The following is a 15675-nucleotide window of genomic DNA, read 5'->3' as shown; positions in this document are numbered from 1 at the left end:
TCCTACATTACCAGGGAAGCCCAGGAGCAGAGCATTGTGTCCTCCTGGAGAGGGGCATGCTGGGAGTTATGGATAATGTAGGATTGCCAGCACATGTGGGGAGCAAGGTAACTGATAAGAAAGGTGTCGCACAGGTGCTGGCAATCATACATTACCAGGGAAGCCCAGGAGCAGAGCATTGTGTCCTCCTGGAGAGGGGCATGCTGGGAGGTATGGATAATGTATGATTGCCAGCACCTGTGGGGAGCTGGGTAATTGATAAGAAAGGTGTCCACACAGGTGATGGCAATCATACATTACCAGGGAAGCCCAGGAACAGAGCATTGTGTCCTCTTGGAGAGGGGCATGCTGGGAGGTATGGATAATGTATGATTGCCAGCACCTGTGGGGAGCTGGGTAATTGATAAGAAAGGTGTCACCACAGGTGATGGCAATCATACATTACCAGGGAAGCCCAGGAACAGAGCATTGTGTCCCCTGAGAGGGGCATGCTGGGAGTTATGGATAATGTAGGATTGCCAGCACCTGTGGGGAGCTAGGTAACTGATAAGAAAGTTGTCACCACAGGTGCTGGCAATCATACATTACCAGGGAAGCCCAGGAACAGAGCATGTTCTCCCTGAAGGATCAGGTAGGCAACCCTGAGCTAATCAGCTACTGTCTTTTTTCAAACAGCCTGTAACACAGTGGTCAGGGAACTCGGTCCTCATTACCCCACGCAGTGCATGTTTTGCAGGTCTCCTTACAGAATCACAAGTGAAATAATTAACTCCACCTGCGGACCTTATAAAATGTGTATGTGAGTAATTAGTACACCTGTGCACCTGCTGGGTTACCAGCAAACATGCACTGTGTGGGGTAATGAGGACCGAGTTCCCTGACCACTGCTGTAACATGTCAGTTGGCAGCTGGTACAGACCGGGTCCAATCCAAAGTAATGTGCAGCCACAGGCAGCCTGCCTTGTAATGGATCAATCAAGGGTGCTCAAATAGGGGCTTAGGCTTGTTGGAAAGGCATTACTAAGCCCTCAAGGGAGCATATGTATTGTCTTTATCTTCGTATCAGGGCCTGACCAATCCTCAAAATACTGGTAACACCAGGGCCGGCGCCACCACTAGGCAGCTGTGGGCATTGGCCACTGGAGGGCAGCACTCTGGTGCAGGTTAGCTGCGCCCATGGAGTGAGTGGCAGACTGGCTTGGCTTCCACCAAAATTAACCCTAGAATGTGTGTGCGCGCGCGTACATGTGGTAAGGAATATAGATTGTGAGCTTCGCTGGGGCAGGGACTGATGTGACTGTACAACTATACTCTGTACTGCGCTGCAGAATATGTATGCGCTATATAAGAAACTGTTAATAAATATTAATATAACAATCACTGGCTCAATTGCTTCCAAATTGTGAAGTTACAGGCTGGGTTTGACAAATAACAGTTACATTCTCCCAGCATGCCCCTCTCCAGTAGGGACACAATGCTCTGTTTCTGGACTTCCCTCTTAATGTGTGATTGCTGTCACCTGTGTAACAGGGTAACTGATAAGAAAGTTGTTATAGCACAGGTGATGTCATCATAAATGAAGAGGGCAGTCCAGGATTAGAGCAATGTGTCCCTCCTGGAGAGGGGCATGCTGGGAGGTATGCAGTTAGAAGCTGATTGGCAGTGATACCAGCCACTTCATCTGGATTAATACATCTACCCCAAAGTCTTCAGTGTCCTGAGCACGCCAAGACTGTAACTAAAGGTGCGTACACACAGGGTAACCATCGGTAACAATATTATGGTGCATTTCATCTAGTGCAGGCATGGCCAAACTGTGGCCCTCCAGCTGTGGTGAAACTACAAGTCCCATCATGCCATGCCACAGTTTTGCTATTAGGGAAGGCTAAAACTATTGCGAGGCATGCTGGGATGTGTAGTTCACAACAACTGGAGGGCCACAGTTTGGCCATGACTGAGCGTGAAAGCATCTTTAGGTCGAAGGCTTGGGTAGCCCAGGACACTTGGGATTCAGGGCCTAATTCAGACCTGATTGCAGGGCACATTTTGCTTGCAAATGGACAAAACCATGCTGCACTGCAGGTGAGGCAGATGTAACATGTGCAGAGAGATTTGGGTGAGTTTTTTTTGTTTCTGTGTAAACACTTACTGCTTTATTTTACACTGAAATATAGATATCAGTTTGAAGTACAAACCCCACCCATATCTAAATCTCTCTGCACATGTTACATCTGCCCCACCTGCAGTGCACATGGTTTTGTCCATTTGCAAGCAAAATGTTCCCTGCAATCAGGTTTGAATTAGACCCTGAATCTCACGTGTCCTGGGCACGCCAAGCCTTTACTAAATGACAATCGATGCACAGGGCCAGTGTGTACCCAGCTGTACTCGATGCACAGGGCCAGTGTGTACCCAGCTGTACTCGATGCACAGGGTCAGTGTGTACCCAGCTGTACTCGATGCACAGGGTCAGTGTGTACCCAGCTGTACTCGATGCACAGGGTCAGTGTGTACCCAGCTGTACTCGATGCACAGGGTCAGTGTGTACCCAGCTGTACTCGATGCACAGGGTCAGTGTGTACCCAGCTGTACTCGATGCACAGGGTCAGTGTGTATCCAGCTTTAAACTATTTATCTAACGCAGATCATTCCTGTGTAATCAGGGGGTATGTTTCACACCATAAGTAGAACACGCAACACGCATCATATATGACAGATCCATTTTTATATTTTTACGCGGAGTCAGCTTTCGTACATTTAAAAGATCGCTTCAGTATCGGTGCATCGATGGCTATATAGGGCCTGATTCACAATTGTAACGGCTTGCGCAGGCACAAGGAAGCGGCACAGGGTCAGTGTGTACCCAGTGTGTACCCAGCTGTACTCGGTGCACAGGGTCAGTGTGCTCTGATTTCCCAGTCTCTCCATCACTCCACCTCTGACCTCTCCCAGACAGTTGTTTGGCTGATTATTGTATTTGTGATGCCTGCTGATAAAGGACATCAGCTGTGCAATCATTCTCTCCTGTGCTGGGCTATCTGAGGAATCATCAGCAAGTTAATGGCAGCCTGCAGCCAGCTAATGCCTAACAGCAGGGAACTAATCACCTGTTATCAGATTGGAAACTGTCCTGAGAATGAGCAGCTAGTACACCCTGTGGGCGGCCAGTGAGGAGAAGGGGGGTGCTGTTATCAGGGCCGGGGTATAGGAGACCAGGCGGTTTCCCCATCTGTGTAAGTACATGCACTAGTACACCCTGTGGGCGGCCAGTGAGGAGAAGGGGGTGCTGTTACCAGGGCCAGGGTATAGGAGACCAGGCGGTTTCCCCATCTGTGTAAGTACATGCACTAGTACACCCTGTGGGCGGCCGGTGAGGAGAAGGGGGGTGCTGCTACCAGGGCCGGGGTATAGGAGACCAGGCGGTTTCCCCATCTGTGTAAGTACATGCACTAGTACACCCTGTGGGCGGCCAGTGAAGAGAAGGGGGTGCTGTTACCAGGGCCGGGGTATAGGAGACCAGGCGGTTTCCCCATCTGTGTAAGTACATGCACTAGTACACCCTGTGGGCGGCCAGTGAGGAGAAGGGGGGTGCTGTTACCAGGGCCGGGGTATAGGAGACCAGGCGGTTTCCCCATCTGTGTAAGTACATGCACTAGTACACCCTGTGGGCGGCCAGTGAGGAGAAGGGGGTGCTGTTACCAGGGCCAGGGTATAGGAGACCAGGCGGTTTCCCCATCTGTGTAGGTACATGCACTAGTACACCCTGTGGGCGGCCAGTGAGGAGAAGGGGGGTGCTATTACCAGGGCCAGGGTATAGGCGACCAGGCGGTTTCCCCATCTGTGTAAGTACATGCACTAGTACACCCTGTGGGCGGCCAGTGAGGAGAAGGGGGTGCTGTTACCAGGGCCAGGGTATAGGAGACCAGGCGGTTTCCCCATCTGTGTAGGTACATGCACTAGTACACCCTGTGGGCGGCCAGTGAGGAGAAGGGGGTGCTGTTACCAGGGCCAGGGTATAGGAGACCAGGCGGTTTCCCCATCTGTGTAAGTACATGCACTAGTACACCCTGTGGGCGGCCGGTGAGGAGAAGGGGGGTGCTGTTACCAGGGCCGGGTTATAGGAGACCAGGCGGTTTCCCCATCTGTGTAAGTACATGCACTAGTACACCCTGTGGGCGGCCGGTGAGGAGAAGGGGGTGCTGTTACCAGGGCCGGGGTATAGGAGACCAGGCGGTTTCCCCATCTGTGTAAGTACATGCACTAGTACACCCTGTGGGCGGCTGGTGAGGAGAAGGGGGTGCTGTTACCAGGGCTGGGGTATAGGAGACCAGGCGGTTTCCCCATCTGTGTAAGTACATGCACTAGTACACCCTGTGGGCGGCCGGTGAGGAGAAGGGGGTGCTGTTACCAGGGCCGGGTATAGGAGAACAGGCGGTTTCCCCATCTGTGTAAGTACATGCACTAGTACACCCTGTGGGCGGCCGGTGAGGAGAAGGGGGTGCTGTTACCAGGGCCAGGGTATAGGAGACCAGGCGGTTTCCCCATCTGTGTAAGTACATGCACTAGTACACCCTGTGGGCGGCCGGTGAGGAGAAGGGGGGTGCTGTTACCAGGGCCGGGGTATAGGAGACCAGGCGGTTTCCCCATCTGTGTAGGTACATGCACTTGTACACCCTGTGGGCGGCCGGAGAGGAGAAGGGGGTGCTGTTACCAGGGCCGGGGTATAGGAGACCAGGCGGTTTCCCCATCTGTGTAGGTACATGCACTAGTACACCCTGTGGGCGGCCAGTGAGGAGAAGGGGGGTGCTGTTACCAGGGCCGGGGTATAGGAGACCAGGCGGTTTCCCCATCTGTGTAAGTACATGCACTAGTACATCCTGTGGGCGGCCAGTGAGGAGAAGGGGGGGTGCTATTACCAGGGCCGGGGTATAGGAGACCAGGCGGTTTCCCCATCTGTGTAGGTACATGCACTAGTACACCCTGTGGGCGGCCAGTGAGGAGAAGGGGGGTGCTGTTACCAGGGCCGGGGTATAGGAGACCAGGCGGTTTCCCCATCTGTGTAAGTACATGCACTAGTACACACTGTGGGCGGCCATTGACTAGAAGGGGGGTGCTGTTACCAGGGCCGGGGTATAGGAGACCAGGCGGTTTCCCCATCTGTGTAAGTACATGCACTAGTACACCCTGTGGGCGGCCAGTGAGGAGAAGGGGGTGCTGTTACCAGGGCCGGGGTATAGGAGACCAGGCGGTTTCCCCATCTGTGTAGGTACATGCACTAGTACACCCTGTGGGCGGCCGGTGAGGAGAAGGGGGGTGCTGTTACCAGGGCCGGGGTATAGGAGACCAGGCGGTTTCCCCATCTGTGTAGGTACATGCACTAGTACACCCTGTGGGCGGCCGGTGAGGAGAAGGGGGTGCTGTTACCAGGGCCGGGGTATAGGAGACCAGGCGGTTTCCCCATCTGTGTAGGTACATGCACTAGTACACCCTGTGGGCGGCCAGTGAGGAGAAGGGGGTGCTGTTACCAGGGCCGGGGTATAGGAGACCAGGCGGTTTCCCCATCTGTGTAGGTACATGCACTAGTACACCCTGTGGGCGGCCAGTGAGGAGAAGGGGGGGTGCTATTACCAGGGCCGGGGTATAGGAGACCAGGCGGTTTCCCCATCTGTGTAAGTACATGCACTAGTACACCCTGTGGGCGGCCAGTGAGGAGAAGGGGGTGCTGTTACCAGGGCCGGGGTATAGGAGACCAGGCGGTTTCCCCATCTGTGTAGGTACATGCACTAGTACACCCTGTGGGCGGCCAGTGAGGAGAAGGGGGGGTGCTATTACCAGGGCCGGGGTATAGGAGACCAGGCGGTTTCCCCATCTGTGTAAGTACATGCACTAGTACACCCTGTGGGCGGCCAGTGAGGAGAAGGGGGGTGCTATTACCAGGGCCGGGGTATAGGAGACCAGGCGGTTTCCCCATCTGTGTAAGTACATGCACTAGTACACCCTGTGGGCGGCCAGTGAGGAGAAGGGGGGGTGCTATTACCAGGGCCGGGGTATAGGAGACCAGGAGGTTTCCCCATCTGTGTAGGTACATGCACTAGTACACACTGTGGGCGGCCAGTGACTAGAAGGTGGGTGCTGTTACCAGGGCCGGGGTATAGGAGACCAGGCGGTTTCCCCATCTGTGTAAGTACATGCACTAGTACACCCTGTGGGCGGCCAGTGAGGAGAAGGGGGTGCTGTTACCAGGGCCGGGGTATAGGAGACCAGGCGACTTCCCCATCTGTGTAAGTACATGCACTAGTACACCCTGTGGGCGGCCAGTGAGGAGAAGGGGCTGCTGTTACCAGGGCCGGGGTATAGGAGACCAGGCGGTTTCCCCATCTGTGTAGGTACATGCACTAGTACACCCTGTGGGCGGCCAGTGAGGAGAAGGGGGTGCTGTTACCAGGGCCGGGGTATAGGAGACCAGGCGGTTTCCCCATCTGTGTAAGTGCATGCACTAGTACACCCTGTGGGCGGCCAGTGAGGAGAAGGGGGTGCTGTTACCAGGGCCGGGGTATAGGAGACCAGGCGGTTTCCCCATCTGTGTAAGTACATGCACTAGTACACCCTGTGGGCGGCCAGTGAGGAGAAGGGGGGTGCTGTTACCAGGGCCGGGGTATAGGAGACCAGGCGGTTTCCCCATCTGTGTAAGTACATGCACTAGTACACCCTGTGGGCGGCCGGTGAGGAGAAGGGGGGTGCTGTTACCAGGGCCGGGGTATAGGAGACCAGGCGGTTTCCCCATCTGTGTAAGTACATGCACTAGTACACCCTGTGGGCGGCCGGTGAGGAGAAGGGGGGTGCTGTTACCAGGGCCGGGGTATAGGAGACCAGGCGGTTTCCCCATCTGTGTAAGTACATGCACTAGTACACCCTGTGGGCGGCCAGTGAGGAGAAGGGGGGTGCTGTTACCAGGGCCGGGGTATAGGAGACCAGGCGATTTCCCCATCTGTGTAGGTACATGCACTAGTACACCCTGTGGGCGGCCAGTGAGGAGAAGGGTGGTGCTGTTACCAGGGCCGGGGTATAGGAGACCAGGCGGTTTCCCCATCTGTGTAAGTACATGCACTAGTACACCCTGTGGGCGGCCAGTGAGGAGAAGGGGGGTGCTGTTACCAGGGCCGGGTATAGGAGACCAGGCGGTTTCCCCATCTGTGTAAGTACATGCACTAGTACACCCTGTGGGCGGCCAGTGAAGAGAAGGGGGGGTGCTGTTACCAGGGCCGGGGTATAGGAGACCAGGCGGTTTCCCCATCCGGGTAAGTACATGCACTAGTACACCCTGTGGGCGGCCAGTGAAGAGAAGGGGGGGTGCTGTTACCAGGGCCGGGGTATAGGAGACCAGGCGGTTTCCCCATCCGGGTAAGTACATGCACTAGTACACCCTGTGGGCGGCCAGTGAAGAGAAGGGGGGGTGCTGTTACCAGGGCCGGGGTATAGGAGACCAGGCGGTTTCCCCATCCGGGTAAGTGCAGGCACTTTTCAAAATTGCTTTATTATTATACAACCTGACAATGTGTTCCAGTTGGGTCACTGCATGCGCACATTTCATGGTGTGGAGCACAAGCAGCGTTACAGTTAAATTAACTTAGCTAGTATTTTTCTGTAGTGCATGGGGTGTTACTGTGTGGGGCATAATATAGTGCATGGGGCGTTACTGTGTGGGGCATGATATAGTGCATGGGGTGTTACTGTGTGGGGCATGATATAGTGCATGGGGCGTTACTGTGTGGGGCATAATATAGTGCATGGGGCGTTACTGTGTGGGGCATAAATAGTGCATGGGGCGATACTGTGTGGGGCATGATATAGTGCATGGGGCGTTACTGTGTGGGGCATAATAGTGCATGGGGCGTTACTGTGTGGGGCATAATATAGTGCATGGGGCGTTACTGTGTGGGGCATAATATAGTGCATGGGGCGTTACTGTGTGGGGTATGATATAGTGCATGGGGTGTTAATGTGTGGGGCATGATATAGTGCATGGGGTGTTACTGTGTGGGGCATGATATAGTGCATGGGGTGTTACTGTGTGGGGCATGATATAGTGCATGAGGTGTTACTGTGTGGGGCATGATATAGTGCATGGGGTGTTACTGTGTGGGGCATGATATAGTGCATGGGGTGTTACTGTGTGGGGCATGATATAGTGCATGAGGTGTTACTGTGTGGGGCATGATATAGTGCATGGGGTGTTACTGTGTAGGGCATGATATAGTGCATGGGGTGTTACTGTGTAGGGCATGATATAGTGCATGGGGCGTTACTGTGTGGGGCATAATATAGTGCATGGGGCGATACTGTGTGGGGCATTACTGTGTGGGGCATAATATAGTGCATGGGGCGTTACTGTGTGGGGCATGATATAGTGCATGGGGCGTTACTGTGTGGGGCATAAATAGTGCATGGGGCGTTACTGTGTGGGGCATAATATAGTGCATGGGGCGTTACTGTGTGGGGCATAATATAGTGCATGGGGCGTTACTGTGTGGGGCATAATATAGTGCATGGGGCGATACTGTGTGGGGCATGATATAGTGCATGGGGCGTTACTGTGTGGGGCATAATATAGTGCATGGGGCGTTACTGTGTGGGGCATAATATAGTGCATGGGGCGTTACTGTGTGGGGCATAAATAGTGCATGGGGCATTACTGTGTGGGGCATAATATAGTGCATGGGGCGTTACTGTGTGGGGCATGATATAGTGCATGGGGCGTTACTGTGTGGGGCATAAATAGTGCATGGGGCGTTACTGTGTGGGGCATAATATAGTGCATGGGGCGTTACTGTGTGGGGCATAATATAGTGCATGGGGCGATACTGTGTGGGGCATGATATAGTGCATGGGGCGTTACTGTGTGGGGCATAATATAGTGCATGGGGCGTTACTGTGTGGGGCATAATATAGTGCATGGGGCGTTACTGTGTGGGGCATAAATAGTGCATGGGGCGTTACTGTGTGGGGCATAATATAGTGCATGGGGCGTTACTGTGTGGGGCATAATATAGTGCATGGGGCGATACTGTGTGGGGTATGATATAGTGCATGGGGTGTTAATGTGTGGGGCATGATATAGTGCATGGGGTGTTACTGTGTGGGGCATGATATAGTGCATGGGGTGTTACTGTGTGGGGCATGATATAGTGCATGGGGTGTTACTGTGTGGGGCATGATATAGTGCATGAGGTGTTACTGTGTGGGGCATGATATAGTGCATGGGGTGTTACTGTGTAGGGCATGATATAGTGCATGGGGCGTTACTGTGTGGGGCATAATATAGTGCATGGGGCGATACTGTGTGGGGCATTACTGTGTGGGGCATAATATAGTGCATGGGGCATAATATAGTGCATGGGGCGTTACTGTGTGGGGCATAATATAGTGCATGGGGTATCACTGTGTGGCTCAAAGGGCACCATTATGTCAGTGTAATGTGGCCGTGCCCATTGCAACACCATACCTCTCAACATTGAGAGGTCCCCAGTCGGGACTCTGGTGCGAAAATGGGCGTGGCTTCGCGGGATGTCCAAGACTTTTGACGCTGTGGGGCATGGCCAGCTCTATGTAAGCTGCTGGCCATGCCCCTTGTCTGCTGTGAATAGATGCTATGTGCACAGCATCTCTTCCTGTTGTTCTCTCAGCAGAGCAACTGGAAATAGTGGGGACTCCCAACTGCCCCACCCACCCACCAATGGAGTGATATTGGCTTGTTATACTCAGGAACACAGAGAGCATCCGTGTATAATGGTTTGGAGGTGTGTGTGTGTGTGGGGAATCCAAGTGACGCGTGGCCACAGCCTTTATTAAAATCATATTTGCCTACTTTTAAAGTCTCCTCTCCGGAAGAACCCTGGCGAGGAGACTGTCAGCAGCACTTCTGGAGGCGGGGCCTGACCTCATCAAGCCCCGCCCCAGTAATGCAAATACCACATTCTGCGGATCTTCAAGGTGGGGGAAGGGTGGGGCTAAAAGGGCACAATCCCCCCCCCCCCCCCTCCCAAAAGCCGCGAATCTTGGCAATTTTACTCTTTCACCGGGGAGATGCGGGGGTCCGGCGGTATCCGGGAGAGTAGGCAACCCTGTAAAGTAGGTTCCGATGGCTGCCAGACCCCAGACCCCCCCCCCCCAATCGCAGAAGCTCGTGACCTTCAATGCGATACCAGGCTGGTCTATATGGTCAATTGGTTCCAGAGATATTGAGGGTAAAACGATTTTTTTTATTTCTGAAATTTTATTTCATGACTGTTTATGTTCTTTGAGGGCAGATTTCTCTGGAACCAAATGGCCCAGTTTCACGGGAAAATCATTCCAAGCCCACTCAAAAGTTCTTCAATGTGATACTGGTCTCATGTAAATGGGTCAGTTGGTTTGGAAGATACAGCCTGTTAAACGATATAGCCGGTTAAAGGGGGGTTCTCTCCCCCTCACACCAGAAAATGCAGGGACTAGGCTGGTGTAAAAGGGGCCAACCCGGGAATGTCCCTGCATGATCCTGGGACCATATTCCTGGGTAAGTCCCTACATTTTCTGGTAAGGGGTATTATGTCAAATAGATGGGACCTGCAGTGCTCTGAATACAGCCTTGCAGCCTCCCGAACTCTGCCCAGGTGTCACTTCTGCCCGGCGGCGGCTGTCCCCCAGTTACCGTGAGCATGTATTCCCCCTTGGCAATGAGCATGGAACCTCTGGCAATGAGCATGGAACCCTTGGCAATGAGCATGTAGATAAGCAGCACTTATGTAGCATCATTTTTAATAGGCATTATGGTGTTTGGCATAATACATAATGGAGTGTAACTTAACATGTAATGGACATTAAGGTGTGTGGCTTAACATGTAATGGGCATTATGGTGTCAATTTTTAATGCATGCCTTTGGCGTGCAATGTCCCTGTTTATGAAGCGTATTGTGAATTTTGGCTTAATCTGTGTGGCATTATGTGAATTTTGGCTCAATCCGTGTGGCATTATGTGAGTTTTGGCTCAATCCGTGTGGCATCATGTGTAACGGGGTCTAGTATTTTGTTGCATAATGTGTAGAAGTTGTATACGGTGTTGTACACTACACTCAAGGACACTCCCCCTTTTGAGTGGCCAAACCCCCTTTTCTGGAGCGCGCCTTCGGTGTGCGCACAACTACAACTTTCGCTTTTGTCACCATGGTGGGCCTGTGTACTTTAAACACCACAGCCTATTTTTAATCCCATTCCCGCCCTCTCTCTGCCGCTCTCTTAGCATGTAAACTGGCACCACTAACACCGTCCCAAACCCTCTCCTATCATGCTGCCCCCCCTCCCCTGTCATTTTCTCCTGGATCCACCCCTGTATACAGTACTAGTTTTGGCCTGAACCCCCCCCCCCCCGGGAAGCCAGAACAAACAAAAATCGTCTTGCGATGTAGTAAGCAGACTGGCAACAGACTGTCAGTAATTGACAGTCTGAAGCCATTTTGGTGGTGGCAACGGCCTCCATTTGTGAAAACGGACTTGTTACACCACCATTTTGGGGTCGGGGAAGAGACCAAAGAAATAATAATTACATAGGCTATAGACCAAACGATGTGAAATCTCCATCCAATAATGCAGATTACCTGTGGGGTTTTTTTTTTTATCAGTTTCCTTTATAGCGCACACATATTCCACAGCGCTTTAGAGAGTATAATTGAACACTCACATCAGTCCCTGCCCCAGTGGAGCTTACAATCTATATTTTCTACCACATGTACACACACACAGACATTCTAGGGTTAATTTTTATTGGAAGCCACTTGACCTACCAGTATATTTTTGGTTTGTGGGAGGAAACCGGAGTACCAGGAGGAGGTCCACACAAGCACGGGGAGAATATACAAACTTTACACAGTTGAGGTCATGGTGGGAATCAAACCCATGACCTCAGTGCTGTGAGGCAGTAATGTAACCATTACACCGTCCGTGCTGCCCCGTATATATAACACATGGTGGGAATAGAACCCATGACCTCAGCGCTGTGAGGCAGTAATGTAACCATTACACCATCCGTACTGCAGAGCCGAATTTCCCATTAGGCACGTGAGGCACGTGCCTAGGGGCGGCACATGTTTGGGGGCGGCACTTGGATGCCTGTGATAGTACTGTCAGCCCAAAATGTACCAATTACTGCAAAATATCCACTGTACTGTACTATATTCCATCTTAAATAGAGTGTAAATGGATAGGACATGCAGATACTGCCCCTATAAACTGTCCTACTTAGTAAACATTATTGTTGTGCCTAGGGGCGCCCTCATCCCTAAATTCGCCCCTGCCGTACTGCCCGTATATATAACACATGGTGGGGATAGAACCCATGACCTCAGCACTGTGAGGAAGTAATGTTAACCATTACACCGTCCGTACTGCCCCGTATATATAACACATGGTGGGAAAAGAACCCATGACCTCAGTGCTGTGAGGCAGTAATGTAACCATTACACCATCCGTACTGCCCCGTATATATATAACACATGGTGGGGATAGAACCCATGACCTCAGTGCTGTGAGGCAGTAATGTAACCATTACACCATCCGTACTGCCCCGTGTATATATATAACACATGGTGGGGATAGAACACATGACCTCAGTGCTGTGAGGCAGTAATGTAACCATTACCCGTCCTTACTGCCCCGTATATATAACACATGGTGGGGATAGAACCCATGACCTCAGTGCTGTGAGGCAGTAATGTAACCATTACCCGTCCTTACTGCCCCGTGTATATATAACACATGGTGGGGATAGAACCCATGACCTCAGTGCTGTGAGGCAGTAATGTAACCATTACCCGTCCTTACTGCCCCGTGTATATATAACACATGGTGGGGATAGAACCCATGACCTCAGTGCTGTGATGCAGTAATGTCACCATTACACCATCCGTACTGCCCCGTATATATAACACATGGTGGGGATAGAACCCATGACCTCAGTGCTGTGATGCAGTAATGTAACCATTACACCATCCGTACTGCCCCGTATATATAACACATGGTGGGGATAGAACCCATGACCTCAGCGCTGTGAGGCAGTAATGTAACCATTACACCGTCCGTACTGCCCCGTATATATAACACATGGTGGGGATAGAACCCATGACCTCAGCGCTGTGAGGCAGTAATGTAACCATTACACCGTCCGTACTGCCCCGTATATATAACACATGGTGGGGATAGAACCCATGACCTCAGTGCTGTGATGCAGTAATGTAACCATTACACCATCCGTACTGCCCCGTATATATAACACATGGTGGGGATAGAACCCATGACCTCAGCGCTGTGAGGCAGTAATGTAACCATTACACCGTCCGTACTGCCCCGTATATATAACACATGGTGGGGATAGAACCCATGACCTCAGCGCTGTGAGGCAGTAATGTAACCATTACACCGTCCGTACTGCCCCGTATATATAACACATGGTGGGGATAGAACCCATGACCTCAGTGCTGTGAGGCAGTAATGTAACCATTACACCGTCCGTACTGCCCTGTATATATAACACATGGTGGGGATAGAACCCATGACCTCAGTGCTGTGAGGCAGTAATACTAACCATTACACCATCCGTACTGCCCCGTATATATAACACATGGTGGGGATAGAACCCATGACCTCAGCGCTGTGAGGCAGTAATGCTAACCATTACACCGTCCGTACTGCCCCGTATATATAACACATGGTGGGGATAGAACCCATGACCTCAGCGCTGTGAGGCAGTAATGTAACCATTACACCGTCCGTACTGCCCCGTATATATAACACATGGTGGGGATAGAACCCATGACCTCAGTGCTGTGAGGCAGTAATGTAACCATTACACCGTCCGTACTGCCCTGTATATATAACACATGGTGGGGATAGAACCCATTACCTCAGTGCTGTGAGGCAGTAATGCTAACCATTACACCATCCGTACTGCCCCGTATATATAACACATGGTGGGGATAGAACCCATGACCTCAGCGCTGTGAGGCAGTAATACTAACCATTACACCGCCCATATTGCCATGTTATAGAGGAGTAACACTGGGGCAGTTCTCCAGAGAAAGATGCACATTCGTGTATGTCGGAGGTCAGACCTCTGGAGAGAGCCGCACTGGTCCCAATACCTGCTGGCTCTGAGCAATAAACAGTGGCAGCAGTGGGTGCAGTAAAAGTAGGCCTAAATCAGGGAAAGGGAACCTTGGCACTCTAGCTTTTGTTAAACTACACATCCCAGCATGCCCTGCAACAGATTTGCTATTTGGCAATGCTAAAACTGTCGCAGGGCATGCTGGGATGTGTAGTTCAACAGCTATAGTGCCAAGGTTCTTCATCACTGCCCTTAAGCATCTGTGAATTAAAAGCCAGTTCCCCAGATGTTTTAAAGACACGGCAGAGGAACCACAGCTTTTCTATACCCCTTTTACACCGAAGCAATAATCTGGGTTGTTACCGACTTAACCCGGGTCACTGCTTGGTGTAAATGGGGTAAAAACAGAACCCAACCTGGGACCCATTTCCACCAATGGGGGAGCCCATACCTCCTGACTGCAGTTTCCTGCGGTCAGTCCAGAGGTTGGACAAGGGACGCATACAGCCTCGGAGCCAGGAGGGGTAGGGATGTCTGTGTGCGGCATCCGGATTGATCCTGTCATACAGAAAAATGACCTGTGTATTTAATGAAATTCCCAGGCGGAACTGCTTCACCAGGGAATTTAATTTGCTGTGTGAAAGGGGTATTAGTAAATAAACCCCTCTCCCCACCACAGTGATCATGCCTGCCAGATTCCACTGCCCAATAATCCCCGGCACAAAGTAATTAGATGCCCCAGCGGCCCTGTTGCCCATCCTTGGTTGACATGTTTAACACTAGTTGTCCGCATTGTCTGTCCATTATTTACTGGTTTATTTTCCATTTTAATGATGTATACATTGCAATATAAAGACTGACTCTTCCCTTCACTTTAAATGTTATACCGCCCATGTACTGAATATTCTAGTGTTCATTCTAGCACCCGCCAACTTTGAAAACCCATGCAGTTCCTGTTCCCTGCCTGGGGTGTCGCTGTCTGCTGTGGTGTGGACACTATATTGTAATGTAATGTACTGACTTTATACCGAATAAGTGAAAGGCTTTGTATACCTCTAACTACAGAATGTTCCCTGAACATGATACCTCCAGTCATTTCATAGTAAAAATATAGGGTGACATGTAATAGGATGAGAGATTCAGACAGTGAGGGATTTTGTAAGAAATCTCCAGTTTTTTTTAAAAAGTGGCAATCATTTACACTGCAAAAACAAACTGGTTTTGCAGTGTAAATGATCACCGCTTTTTAAAAACTGGAGATTTCTTTCCGAATCTCTCACTTTCTGAATCTCTCATCCTATTACATTTCACCCATAGTACAGTCCCCGTCACCTTTCACCTGGGTGGCCAAAAACTCCACAGGAGACGGGAAGCCGATTAAACTTGCAAATCACGATTGCTCTTTGGAGTAAACTGCATCGAATATTAATATGTCATTAACTCAGCAGGACATTCTGGAATGTCCTTATTTAAAGAACACGGCGCTGTAATCAAAAGGACACGTTCTAGAGACTAGCATCCTGCCCCCCTGGGAGGGTTTAGGA

Source organism: Crinia signifera, chromosome 12, assembly GCF_055691185.1.
Source record: "Crinia signifera chromosome 12, ASM5569118v1, whole genome shotgun sequence".
In the NCBI taxonomy this organism is placed as follows: Eukaryota; Metazoa; Chordata; class Amphibia; order Anura; family Myobatrachidae; genus Crinia; species Crinia signifera.
Note: the sequence above shows the minus strand (reverse complement) of the source record.